Source organism: Diorhabda carinulata, chromosome 4 (genome assembly GCF_026250575.1).
Source record: "Diorhabda carinulata isolate Delta chromosome 4, icDioCari1.1, whole genome shotgun sequence".
Lineage (NCBI taxonomy): Eukaryota > Metazoa > Arthropoda > Insecta > Coleoptera > Chrysomelidae > Diorhabda > Diorhabda carinulata.
The window spans coordinates 29,380,815-29,393,319 of record NC_079463.1 but is presented as its reverse complement, the minus strand read 5'-3'; the positions used below and the strand labels follow the sequence as shown (position 1 = coordinate 29,393,319).

Genomic DNA, 12,505 nt, shown 5'->3' with positions numbered 1-12,505 from the left:
TTTCACGCCTTAGGTTCCAGAAAATATAAGGTCACTGCTAATTGTTTCAATTTATTTGTATACCTACATCCCCTATTATTAAGTAAATTCAATCAAACATTTTCAATTTAGAACTAAATTGTTCACAAGTCATATTGGCATACGTATGACTTAATACAAATCCCAAGACCTGTTTCCAACGTTGACTTTGCCTCTAGATGGTCATAGGAACAAAAATATTACACAAAAGATAGCATAAAACTATATAAACATAGTTAATGATTCAATATTGACATTTTCAACATAAAATTAATCAAATTACTTGTCGATACCATTTGTTAACGGTTTCTCAACAGTGCATGATCATGAGCCGCAACTTCATATTTTCCAGAATCATTTTAAGACAGTGTCAAACATGAGCACAAAAACAATAAAACAATCAGAGCGGTTTCTGAGTAATTTCATGACGATTACAAAATGAGAAATATTTGACTGTATAATATTTTTCCAGAAAACAAGAATATAAAAAACCAGATCCAATTTCTACTGTTCATTCTAATCAACAGAACACACGATTCCTCTTATATAAGGACTGACAACTATTTTTAATTATATTTATCGTATCAAAACAATACCTTGTTTATCACACAGACCGATTGTTTACGTGTTCAGCTTTTATTGTGGTCGCGTGAAATACTAAATATTGATTCATACATATCGAACTTGATTAAAAACTCGAAAGTCATTTATCACACGAATACACAATGGATGTTTTCATTTTTAAATTTGAAAAGAATTCTAAATACACCGTTTCGCCGATTACACAACGGTTTCGATGCTTTGTAGATAAATCAAAGTTTTAAACTGGTTAAGTGCAGCAAATTTTTTCCTGTTTCAATTATCAGAATTACGTTTTCCGCTTCATTTTATTTGAACGTAGACTTTTCGAGAATATTTCATACTTTATTTGATCCGATTCAGTAACACTTTATTACTTTGTTATTGAACGTATCTTATCCATGAGTCATAATATAAAGGGTGAACCGATAGTATTCATGTACGTTCATGTATTTCATTCCTTTAGTTGGACGGAATTTATCAATATGATTATATACCTTGATATTTCTGCTTCTCCAGAACTCATGCCCTTTCGTAAATCAGACCATTGTTGTTTCAGTTTCCATTCTCCTCTTTTTTTCATTTTTCATTTCTCGTATTGTTAGTTTCTCTTTTCTGAATTACTTGTTCAAGCAAAGTTTCTCTCCTTTAATCCTTCTGCTTCTTTTTTCTTTGCGACTTTCATTTCATTTCTCGTATTGTTCCTTTCTCGTCCTGGTACTACTTAGTCAAGCAAAATTTGGTACTCGTTACTTTTTTTCTTTATATCTTATGTTTTTGTTGCAGTTTTTATTAGCTATTGTAGTAGTTTTTCTTTGTGTTCGTTCCAGTTCAAACATGCTTCAACTATTTTGTTTCATATTGGTTCCTATTTGAGCTTTGCATATGATTTTAGTTTCATTCATCAAAGGAAATTCGTCCTCCCAGTCGCAATTTAGTTGTTTTGGGTGATTGTTTCATAATTTGTTATAAGCTAACCATATACGGAGATATATTGAAAAATTCTTAGTCTACTATAGAATCAAACAGAATTTCAATGTCAAAATCTTTTATTACTTAACATATCCTTCTCTTAATTGGATTAATTTATTACAGCGAACCTGCAACGTCTCTAGATCTTTCAAAAAAAATGTTTCTTCTTGCTCTGCAAACCAGACCACCACAGCTTTTATAAAAAAAACTGAAGCACGAGCTTTTCCAGCAGATTTTTGGACACGAAACTTCTTAGGTCTTGGAAAACCAGAGTGTCGCCCCTTCCACCGATTGTTGCTTTGTTTCTGGATCCTAGAAATGTACCCAAATCTCATCCATAGTAACAATTCGGTTTAAGCTTGCACGCTTTTGGTCAACATTGGTCCAAATTGACATGAATGTTTCAGTATCTAATGAAAATGTCCGACTTTGTGACACATTTACATCAGTGTTGCCGTATCTCAAAACTTAAGTAGCGGCCTTCGAGAAAGTATGAGTCATCTTTTTATTAGGTTCGTAAATAATATCAAGAATATTCCACGATTCGTTATAATGACTTATAGATAGTATTGATTGCTCAAAAGTATTTGATTAATTAATATATGAATCGTGAGAAATAGATGAAAAAGATTTTTACATTACTGTTATGTACAGGATGGCGCATTTATTACGTACAGGCTAATAAATAAATACATAAGGTATTGTTGAAATATGATGATTAGGTAATTAAACGAAGTTTTTTAAAAATAACATCATATAAATGACGGCACTCCTCTAAACGCGAACGCAGATTTGTGAAAACTCTTGTCAATAAATCTGGGGTGATCGCTGCCATTCCTGGCGGATATTTTCCTTTAGCTGACTGATATCCCCCGTATTTTTCATGTAGATTTTATGTTTGAGGTGTCCGCAAAATAAAATCAGAAGGCGTCAAGTCAGGGATACGTGAGGTCCAAGGGATATCACCTCTTTTGGAAGTTAGTCTTGCAGGAAACATCTGCCTCACAGCCGCCATAGATGTATGACGAGGTCGCTCCGTCTTGTTGAAACCAAGTTTTCGTATTCGCTATTCTTGATGTTTCCTCCTTGTGAATCTTTATAAGAAGAAGAAAGGGCCAATAATTCCTTTGCTTGAGATAACTGCCCATACCATTACTTTTGGACTGTGCAGTGGTTTTTGCTGTTTCATTTTTGGATTTTTTCCGGTCCAATAACGACAATTTTGTCGGTTTACGAATCCATTCAAATGAAAATGTACCTCATCTGAAAGAAGGATGTTTTCAAAAGTGGATAATCGATTAAGTATTTTTTTAGCAAATGCTAACCTTGCTCCAAAGTAGGTATGTTTTAATTCCTGTGTTAACTGGAGTTTATAATGATGCAGTTCAAGATCCAACTTCAAAATTCGCTGTAAACTTTATCGCGACAAGTTGAAAGCCGCCGATCGCTTCCGAGTAGATACATGCGGATTTTCTCATACTCCTTCGCCCTATCAATATTGTCTATGGTTTTCGATGTTCTTGGACGACCTATAGCTGGTGGTTTAAACGTGGAACTGGTCTCTTCAAAACGCTTTACCCATATTTTAATTAAATTTGCATTCTGAACGATACAATCGCCTTGTCAAGACGTATGAAAGACCGTTCTCGTAAACCGTGCGAACACAAAAAGCGCAACGCTTTCCGTCGAAGTGACTAATGGCTACTAAAACTCCACGAATGCAACTATCCAACCACGCGAAAAAAGATTATCCAATATGCACATTCTATTGCGCGACCCTGTATAATATGAGCGGAAATCGTATTCAGTTTTTCAATATCTTTTTTCTCGATCCAATCATAGCTTATTGTGCTCTTTTCACAAACGATGAATGTGTACATTCCGCGTTTTCCGCTCTTATATCACATTTAGGTATAATGAAATTTCACTCTGGAAACAGAGAATGTTACAGTTAAATTTATTATAGTGACAATGTCGGCGTTTATTGTTTATGTCATTAACATACGTATACTGTTATTAGGTATTAGATGTTGGAATGCATTTTCACTTAATAAATGGGTGTTTTGTGTCAACGTATCACGCTAAACTCCAATTTACAATATAATGACTTACTGTTATGCTTATTAGATTCGATGAATCGAATTATTTAGACAGATTACAATGTTTTTCAAATATTTCCCACACGTTCATCACCCAACAATATTTACAATAATTTTCTTAACATATCATCACTACCAGAATGTATTTACCTGAACTGACTTCAAATGATGATGTTGAAGATTCACATTGATTACTCGCTCTACGTACATATGATGTTCATCATAATTGTAGATGTGAAAGAGCCTCAAAAGTGAATATTTTTGCAGAATTATTTTAATTCCTTATTCCAGGTCATCATCATCATTATAATCATTTAGCAGCCTGTCTCTTCCACTGCTAGACATAAGGGTTTCTTAATCTAGACCATTTTGCTCGGTCTTATTCATCTTGGATCCAGTTGGAATATATCCTTCCCAAATAGTCCGCCCATTGCGTCGACCTTTTCCATATATGCTCCATCACTGGGACGTATTATATTTCCTCTAAGATCTGACATCCTTGCGATATGCCAGCCCGGTTCCATTTTGAATTTGTGGCTCTTTCAATTGCATCCGTACCTTCTAATCTCCTTCGAACTTCCTCGTTTCGGATTTCATTATGTCACTTATATTAATATAGGTCTCTCCATGACAGATTGATTTATTCTTATTGTATCCACAGTATTTTTTGTCAATGTAAATGTTTCCTGTTGAATATGTATACAGAGTGAGTTTTACGTATGGAACGCCTCAATTATCTCGAAAACGGCTTAAAGATTTTTATAAATTTTTCTGCGCAAGGGTATTGTTATACGGCCAGTATGATGGTTGTATCTACATTGTTGTCAGATCTTTCCTTTTTTCGGAAAAATAATGAACTTTGTTATTTCAAATATATCACTCAGTATATTTTTCTCTTTTCCAAATCCTTAAGAAATACTGTTTATTTTTCATGTAATATTCTCCATACCTAAGCTAAGTTACAATGGATATTGTACATTTAGATGGCTACGATTGAATAAATTTGTTTAATTTGAATTTCCTTTAATAATTTATGAGCTAATACAAATCTCGTGACAAGGTCTAATGTCAGTGAATTAGTGAAAACTTTAACCAATCTGGTGCAGTAAAATATTTATCCAAATCATGGCTCGGAAAACCTACAACAACTGAAGACAAATCTTTAAATGTTTGTGTCATATTAGAAGTAGAACCAGATTTGTGAAAAGAATTTTGGAAAACATACAGTAAAGGCGATTTTTAAAACTTTGCAATATATTTTGCAACATCCCTAACTTCTTATCTCTGTGGTAATCCTATCTTTTAATTCCTGCATATTCACAGGTTTTGTTTTGTACAAAATGTTTTTTAATTGACCCCACAGGAAATAGTCTAAAGGATTCATGTCGGGTGATCGTGGGTGCCATTCGATAAAACCACGTCTTCCAATCCATCTTTTGGGAAAGACATTATTTAGGTATTGCCTCACCACATACGTATAGTGAGGTGAGGCACCAGTTTCGTGAAACTTTTTTATTAATTTACTGACAGTAGATCTTGTTATGGGATTCCGGTTAGGATATAAATTATTAAAAATATCACACGTTTCTTATTAACTTCTTCGCCTATCACCATATCCTAATATCATTAAAATATCAGTTTCTTCTTTTTCACATAAAAGATCCATTTTGAATTTCAATAAATTGTAACAATAATAATTTATTGAAATGTCCAATTTATTAATTTAGTAGTCATAGCTACCCAAACGTATTATTTTAACTGTTCCATACATAAAATCACACTGATTTGATATCAGCCATCTGTTTTACACCATTTCTGTCTCTTCTTATTGTTAGTGGCTGTATGTGCATTTATGTATTCATAATGAAGATAATAAAAGCTTAGAAACCGAAACGTGTGTTTTGCTATTAGTGTTACAGAGCGATAAGTCAATACTGGGAGGACGCATTGGTCAAATACTTTTTGTTTGAGATATGTCGGTATATCTGACTTGAATATATGTGGGTGTTTCAAGTTTTGATACATTTCGAGGGATTTAAGTACCTTATAATTCAGATCAAAATTGTTTCTGCGAGATAGCGGATTCACTCACAAAACAAAACGAAAAGAATGTGTGAAAAAAATCCATTTTATACAATCAGTTATCAACTAATTGTTTGAAAAGAAGTGAAAATGATGTCTTGATTACAGACTGAAATGTGTAAATTGAGTTAATTTCGGAGAAATTGATATTTCATACCAATTTTCATTAAAATTAACATCCTCATTTTAAGTTGCAACCAGAGATAATGGTTCCCGTTAAAATGTGATTTCATCAAATATGTAGCACTTCATTTCAAAACTTCACCAACAAAAAATTTGATTAAACGTACCGTAACAGGCTTATGTCCCCTATACATTTAATGTTTTTTATGTTATAAATAGATTAGACGATGTCATAAAGAGACAATCTGAAGAAATAGATAAATTGTAATAATTAATGGAAAATATTAAAACACAATCAAACATTTCTAATTGAACTGCGTACTGACGAACAGCTTATAAAAACAAAAATGAAGGTTCGAAAAGGGCACCTTGAACTTCTACAAACTTCTAGAGTATACGGAGGATATTCCTTCGAACTTTGGAGAGCATTCCAAGATTTTCTTTTATGGCGTCACAATGGAAGTTTATTCTATCGATTATTCCGTTCTTTATGTTTACCGTTTTTGCATATACCAAGCTTTTAATATATTCCCAACCAAAATGAATCAATTGGGGAACGTGGTGGTCATGGAAATACACCTCTACGACCAATCTACTTATTTGGAAAAAAGTTATTTTCATATTTCAATTATTAATCTTTTCCAAATGTTTCCTTATGCCAGTAATATGATCTTCGATAGTACAAATGTTTATTTATTTATTCATTAGTTTTGCAAGAAATGTTTTATTGTGTTTTACTACTTCCTGTAAGTATTTTCAATAAATGATTAAAATTTATAATAATTTTTTTCAGAATTTCTCGTTATGGCGAACGGTTCCTTCGTATGTACAACGATTTTAAAATCTACAAATCTCCTAAAGCATAAATTTTATTGAGTTAAACAAAGAATATCTTTTTTTTAAGAAATCGATTGAAAAATTCATCAAATCTTTAGATTGTACAGGTTGTCCCTGTAAAATTTACGGAATGTGTAGAATAATCCATCATGTTCGAATGTATAATTTAGAAAATTTCTTTAATTTCTCATTTCTTAGACCTTTTGATATATTGATGCTTCTAAATGTTCTTGATTTTAGGTCTCTTCTGTTTCAAAATTAGGTTTTCTACCATAATTTTTTAAAGATTGGTAAAAAATTCAAAACGTTAAAACAATGTTTAGAAAGTTATTATAAAGAACTATTTTTAAAACAGAAGCAACCTAAAATCAAGAACATTTAAAAGCATTAGTTTAGAAAATATACTTAAATATAAGTTCTGATTTCGCAACACCCTGTATATCATATCCCATATGAAAATGGCCATATATTCCTTGGTAAAGCAGCACATCGATATCCTGATTTTTGTATAAAAAAATTAATGATTATTCAGCATAAAAAACTCCCAAGCTGTTCATTTCTAGCAATTTTTACAAAGTATTAGAAACATTGAGTACAAAATTTTGATTTGGTCATTTCAAAGATCATATTTTGGGGAAAAAATTTGAAAATGCTTTTTAGTTTGACCTTTATCCATATCAACATAATTTGAGTTCTTTGTCGGAACCGAATTATACTCAAAATTTGAATAGAATGCTACCCTGAAAACAATTCTAAACTTGGTAAAAAAAACATTCAATCAAGATGTGGAAAACATTTCCTATCGTTAAAAAAACTTCCAATCTTTTCCTCTTAATTTCTCATAAAAAATGACGCCATCAGCGGAGTGTCACAAAATTAATTAAGAAGAAGGCGAACTGAGTAAAACTTTTTTTATATTAGCACAAGTTGTTTTAAGGCCATAAATAATTTTTTAAAACAGTAGTCCGACGTAAATTGATTCAACTTGAGGCAATAAATATAATGTCGTGACGTTCTTCGAAATTCTTGTTATTTTAATATCATCACTAACACGCAAAATAGAGGAAATAGACTTTCTTATTTGTTCAATCAGAGCTTCCTTCCGTGTTCGAACTTGATATTCGTATATTATGACCCATTAGCGGAAGTGTCGTTTGTTCGCACGCTTCGAGACTTTCGTAATTACAATTTGATTATTGTAGATTTCATTTATATCCGGTTATTTATCCTGAAACCGAATCTGTATAATACTAACATCAGCCTATTATATAAAAAACCCATATCACTTATTTCAGTTGATTTAACAGTTAGAGACAAAATGTATTTTTTGTATTGGAAGATTTAAAGGGACCATTTTGGAAAATAAACGATTTTCCTGGGATTTTTCTGGCGACACATTAATCAACTTTTTTTTCAACGATACCCAAGTTTGAGGTTTATCCTTTTTCTCCGAACCAAACACTCCACTAAAATCCGGCGTTAAGTGACTTTTTATTAAACATAGATTAAGTTCAGAGCTTCGGTGCTTTTTGCGAATATCAAAAACACGGTCACCACACACAAATGAATAGTGAATCGAGGTAGAAGATACTTGACGAAAATCCATTTTAACCCTATGAATATATGGAGACTTCTCTCAAATTTATTACAACGATATTTGATGGAATGAAGCTGTAGAAAAAATCACTCAATTTGATTTATCTTAAGAATGATCCGAGGAATATGAAAAATCACCTCACAGTTTACTTTCAGTCTCTTTAGACGACAACTTGGTTATCGAAACGCGCATCAGGTAAAGTAGGATCGCGGGAAGACTTACATTACGTGACTCAATTCACGATTTGTCTAACACATATTTTCTAGATATTATTTTCTTTTATCAATAGAAGATCGATTGTTTTCTTCACTATAACAACTTCAAGACATACGAGGATATATTGAAAAATTCTTAGCCTACTATAGAACCAAACAAGATTTCATGACAGCATGAGATTTGTGTGCAGGGGCGTTGTCTTGCAAAAACAAAACACCTTTGGATAACACTCTGCGTCTTTTCTTTTTCATTTTTTCCCGTAGAGTGGTCAGTAATGTCGAATAGTAGTCTCCAGTTATTGTTCTACCCTTATCAAAAAAATCAATCATGATTACTCCATAACAATCCCAAAAAACTGAAGCAAGAACTTTTCCAGCAGATTTTTGACATCGAAACTTCTTAGGTCTTGGAGAACCAGAGTGTCGCCATTCCATCGATTGTTGCTTTGTTCCTGGATCGTAGAAATGTACTCAAGACCCATCCATAGTAACAATTCGGCTTAATAAGTTGCTTCTACACTTGCACGCTTTTGGTCAACATTCAAACATTTGGCAGCAATTTTTCTCATCTCCACATTAACGAGAACTATATGATAAACGCGTTCGTATGAAATATTCAGTACCTCAGATATCCGTTCTAGCCTGATTCGACGGTCTGATAAAACCATGTCATGAACTGCATCGATATTTTCGAGGACTGACACAGAAACTGGCCTTCCCGATCAATTATCATCTTCAATAGAAAATTTACCGCTTTTGAAGCTTGCAGTCCAATTTTTGACAGTCGCATACGAAGGAAATTGATCACCAAGTGTATTAAGCGTATTAAGCATATGGCTCGATACTCCAATTTTTCGATTTTCACAATTTCGGTGGACATATTTTTTCTTTTAATTTATTCCGTAAGTCTGGTTTACTTTTTTGATGTCAAACTTTACACTGACACTTCTAATAATTTATTGTTCGTTGCTATGGTAACGCAATATTTTGTTTATGCAAGGGACTGGTCTAGGCTAACTATATATCAATACATCCTCGTACTTAATTTCTTTAAACTGATTTGTTCACTGTATTGTTAAAATCAGTTCTTTTGAGAACTAATTCGACTTTTTATCTAATTTTACATCGGTAAAATTACTGAGGCACTCCCACAGTTTTCCTTAAATTATAAATGACAAGTGAATAACTGACCGCACTAAAACTTAACTTTGACGTGAGCTTTGTTTACTGTGTTGTTTTTGAGGATTTATTGGATTAAACGTGTATTTATTGTTAAAATCAGTTCTTTTGAGAACTAATTTAACTTTTTATTCAATTTTACATCGGTGAAATTACTAAGGCGCTCATCTACAGCTTTCGTTAAACTATAAATAAAAGATGAATAACTGACCGTACTAAAAATTAACTTTCACGTGAGCTTTGTTTACCGTGTTGTTTTTGAGAATTTATTGGATTAGACGTGTATTTGTTGTTAAAATCAGTTCTTTTAAGAATCAATTCGACTTTTTATTTAATTTCACATCGGTGAAATTACTGAGGCACTCGTCTCTTTAAAATATAAATAAAAGGTGAATAACTGACCGCACTTAAGCTTTAATTCGACGTAAGCTCTGTTTACCGTGTTGTTTTTGAGAATTTATTGGATTAAACGTGTATTTTGTTGTTAAAATCAGTTCTTTCAAGAACTTATTTGACTTTTTACTAAATTTTACTCCGGTAAAATTACTGAGGCACTAATCTACAGCTCTCGTTAAAATATGAACGAAAAAGTTAGAAATTGAGAAACACAGAGAATTGTAAAGCTTTTCTAGGATATTGGTTATAATGTATACGCAAATTGTATCTTTCAATTATTCATCAAATTTTCACACGTTCTATGTTATAGCTGAATATGGAAAAGAGATACCTCTCAACATACTGAAGAAACAGAGTAGTGCTTTTGAAATATTCAGTGAATGGGATAAAAGGGAATGAATCAGATTGAAATGTCTTCAAAACTAGATAAAATTTAAATAGCTTAAACCAACAACGGAGTGAGTAAGGGTTAGAAAAATATTATAGAGATCTAGTCTGAGAGCTATTAATCATACAGCTCCCTGATTGCGGATTTGAAAATTTGATCTCAGTATTATAATTAAATGAGGGACATTTATTAACTGAGTAAAAGGAAAAAATGGGTAATTTGCATCAGTTCTTGTAATTAAACGTATTTTTTTGAATTAATAATTTCCAAGAGAAACTTTTTTATTTGCTACGAAGTTGAAATTTTTGATTTTCCACTTTTATGTCCGAGGAACAGCGATTAAAGAAATCGATATAATTCAGGGTTGTATTATTTTGAATACGAATTTTTTCAGGTCAGACGTGCCTTTACTTCGCAGGTCATTAGTATGGAAACGAAAAATATAAAACTACAGGATTGTTAAACAATATATTACAATACATGAACTATATGATTTATATTTTCAGATACAGCTTGGTTACTTTAAAAAGCGAGGCGCTACTAAACCTGCCTCCTCCTTGCCTCATACTGAAGAAAGAGGTATTTAGCCACGCCCACAGGCTAATCCAGACAGTAAAAATTAAAGCCAGGAAATCTGATCTCCTGAGAATTCCAGACCTAATAAAGATAGCTGTGGCAAACCGAATTTTACCTTTTTATAATTATCTCATTATTCATATTTGAAAAAGTTCTCATGGAATTTTGATACTATGAGGTTTATTTTTTTCGTATTAAACTTTATTATTATTTCACTATTCAACTTTAATGTTTAATAAGATCATTAGTTTCAATCATTTATTGACCCTTTTTAGTTGAAATTCTCATATCATATTTATCTTGTATTGCTGGAATCCTATATAGTAGTCGCAGTAAGTCATTTTCATTTTCTGCCATTATTTTTTAAGATCGATCCCCCATTCTGTAGCTTACGATTCTATTATTCTCATGATAATATTAAATAGTGTAGGGCTAAGGCATTTTTCTTGTCATATACCGGTCTTAGTTTGTACTGAAAACACTGTATACAACTACACCAACACTCAGAATTGAACTATCAGACGCATGTTTCGATAACCAAGTTATCGTCTTCAGAGACTCAAGATAAAGTAATCCCGTTCTGGTTTTGATCTTTATTATATTTTTGGTATTGAACATTAATATTTCTATATTAATAATTACTTCTCTAGAATCTACAATACGTCTTTCAATCGTACTCTATCAGAGGCTTATATGTGGTCAATAAATTTATGAACATGATTCCATTATTTTGCAATTAATTGAGGTATTAAGAATATTACATCCACTCTGTCTGAAATCCTGTTTTGATGTTTCAGCACTGAGCTTAACAAAGATACGTTTCTGAAATTATCGAAATCCCTTTATCCCTTTTTCCTCTTTTTTCATATATAGTTACGGTTGAACACCCACCATATTCACAAGATCTGAATTCCATCGACTTTTTCCAGTTTACTGAGAGAAGAGAGATTTTCATCAAACGAGGGCGTTATCGCATACGTAAACTGTCATTTAGAAGAGTCAAAAGGCTTGAAAATCGCTGGACTAAGTCTTATAGTGTAAGAGACCGTGCCGAAAAATAAATATGGCAAAAACGTCTCTTGTTTCCTTGTTAGGTCAAAATTTTTTTTGACAACCCTAGCTTTAGAGTCTGAAAGTGTTAGAGATCATTACGGTTCAAATGCATGATGTCAACGTACTATTTTTAGAGTTGAGCAAATAGAGAGCAAGAAGAAAATGTTTTCTTGAGACAATCAGATGCTAGTTTCGCTTTCAATAGATAGAATCTTCAATAGATTTCTTTAAAAAATCAATTGACTAAAATTTTAGCGAATGTCTTTTCTACAGTTCAAACAATGTTCAAAGATTTATCCACAACTAACGAAGAATTGAGTGTTAATACAATCATTATTGTCCGTACTAGTGCTGGTGGACAGTATGTTGCGCTCATGACCATAAGAAAGAG

General features: G+C 32.3%; 1 protein-coding gene across 3 annotated transcripts in view; it reads right to left on the bottom strand.

Moving 5' to 3' along the window:
- LOC130893358 (hemicentin-2-like) overlaps window positions 1-12,505 on the bottom strand; it is a 482,155-nt gene that overhangs the window by 451,229 nt on the left and 18,421 nt on the right. The window contains exon 1 of one of the 3 annotated variants that reach the window (XM_057799388.1): window positions 615-657. The exons of the other annotated variants lie outside the window; for them this stretch is intronic. The gene's annotated coding sequence lies outside the window, so the exon portion shown is untranslated. Of the gene's footprint in view, window positions 1-614; window positions 658-12,505 lie in introns of those variants that run through there. 3 annotated transcript variants of the gene reach the window in all.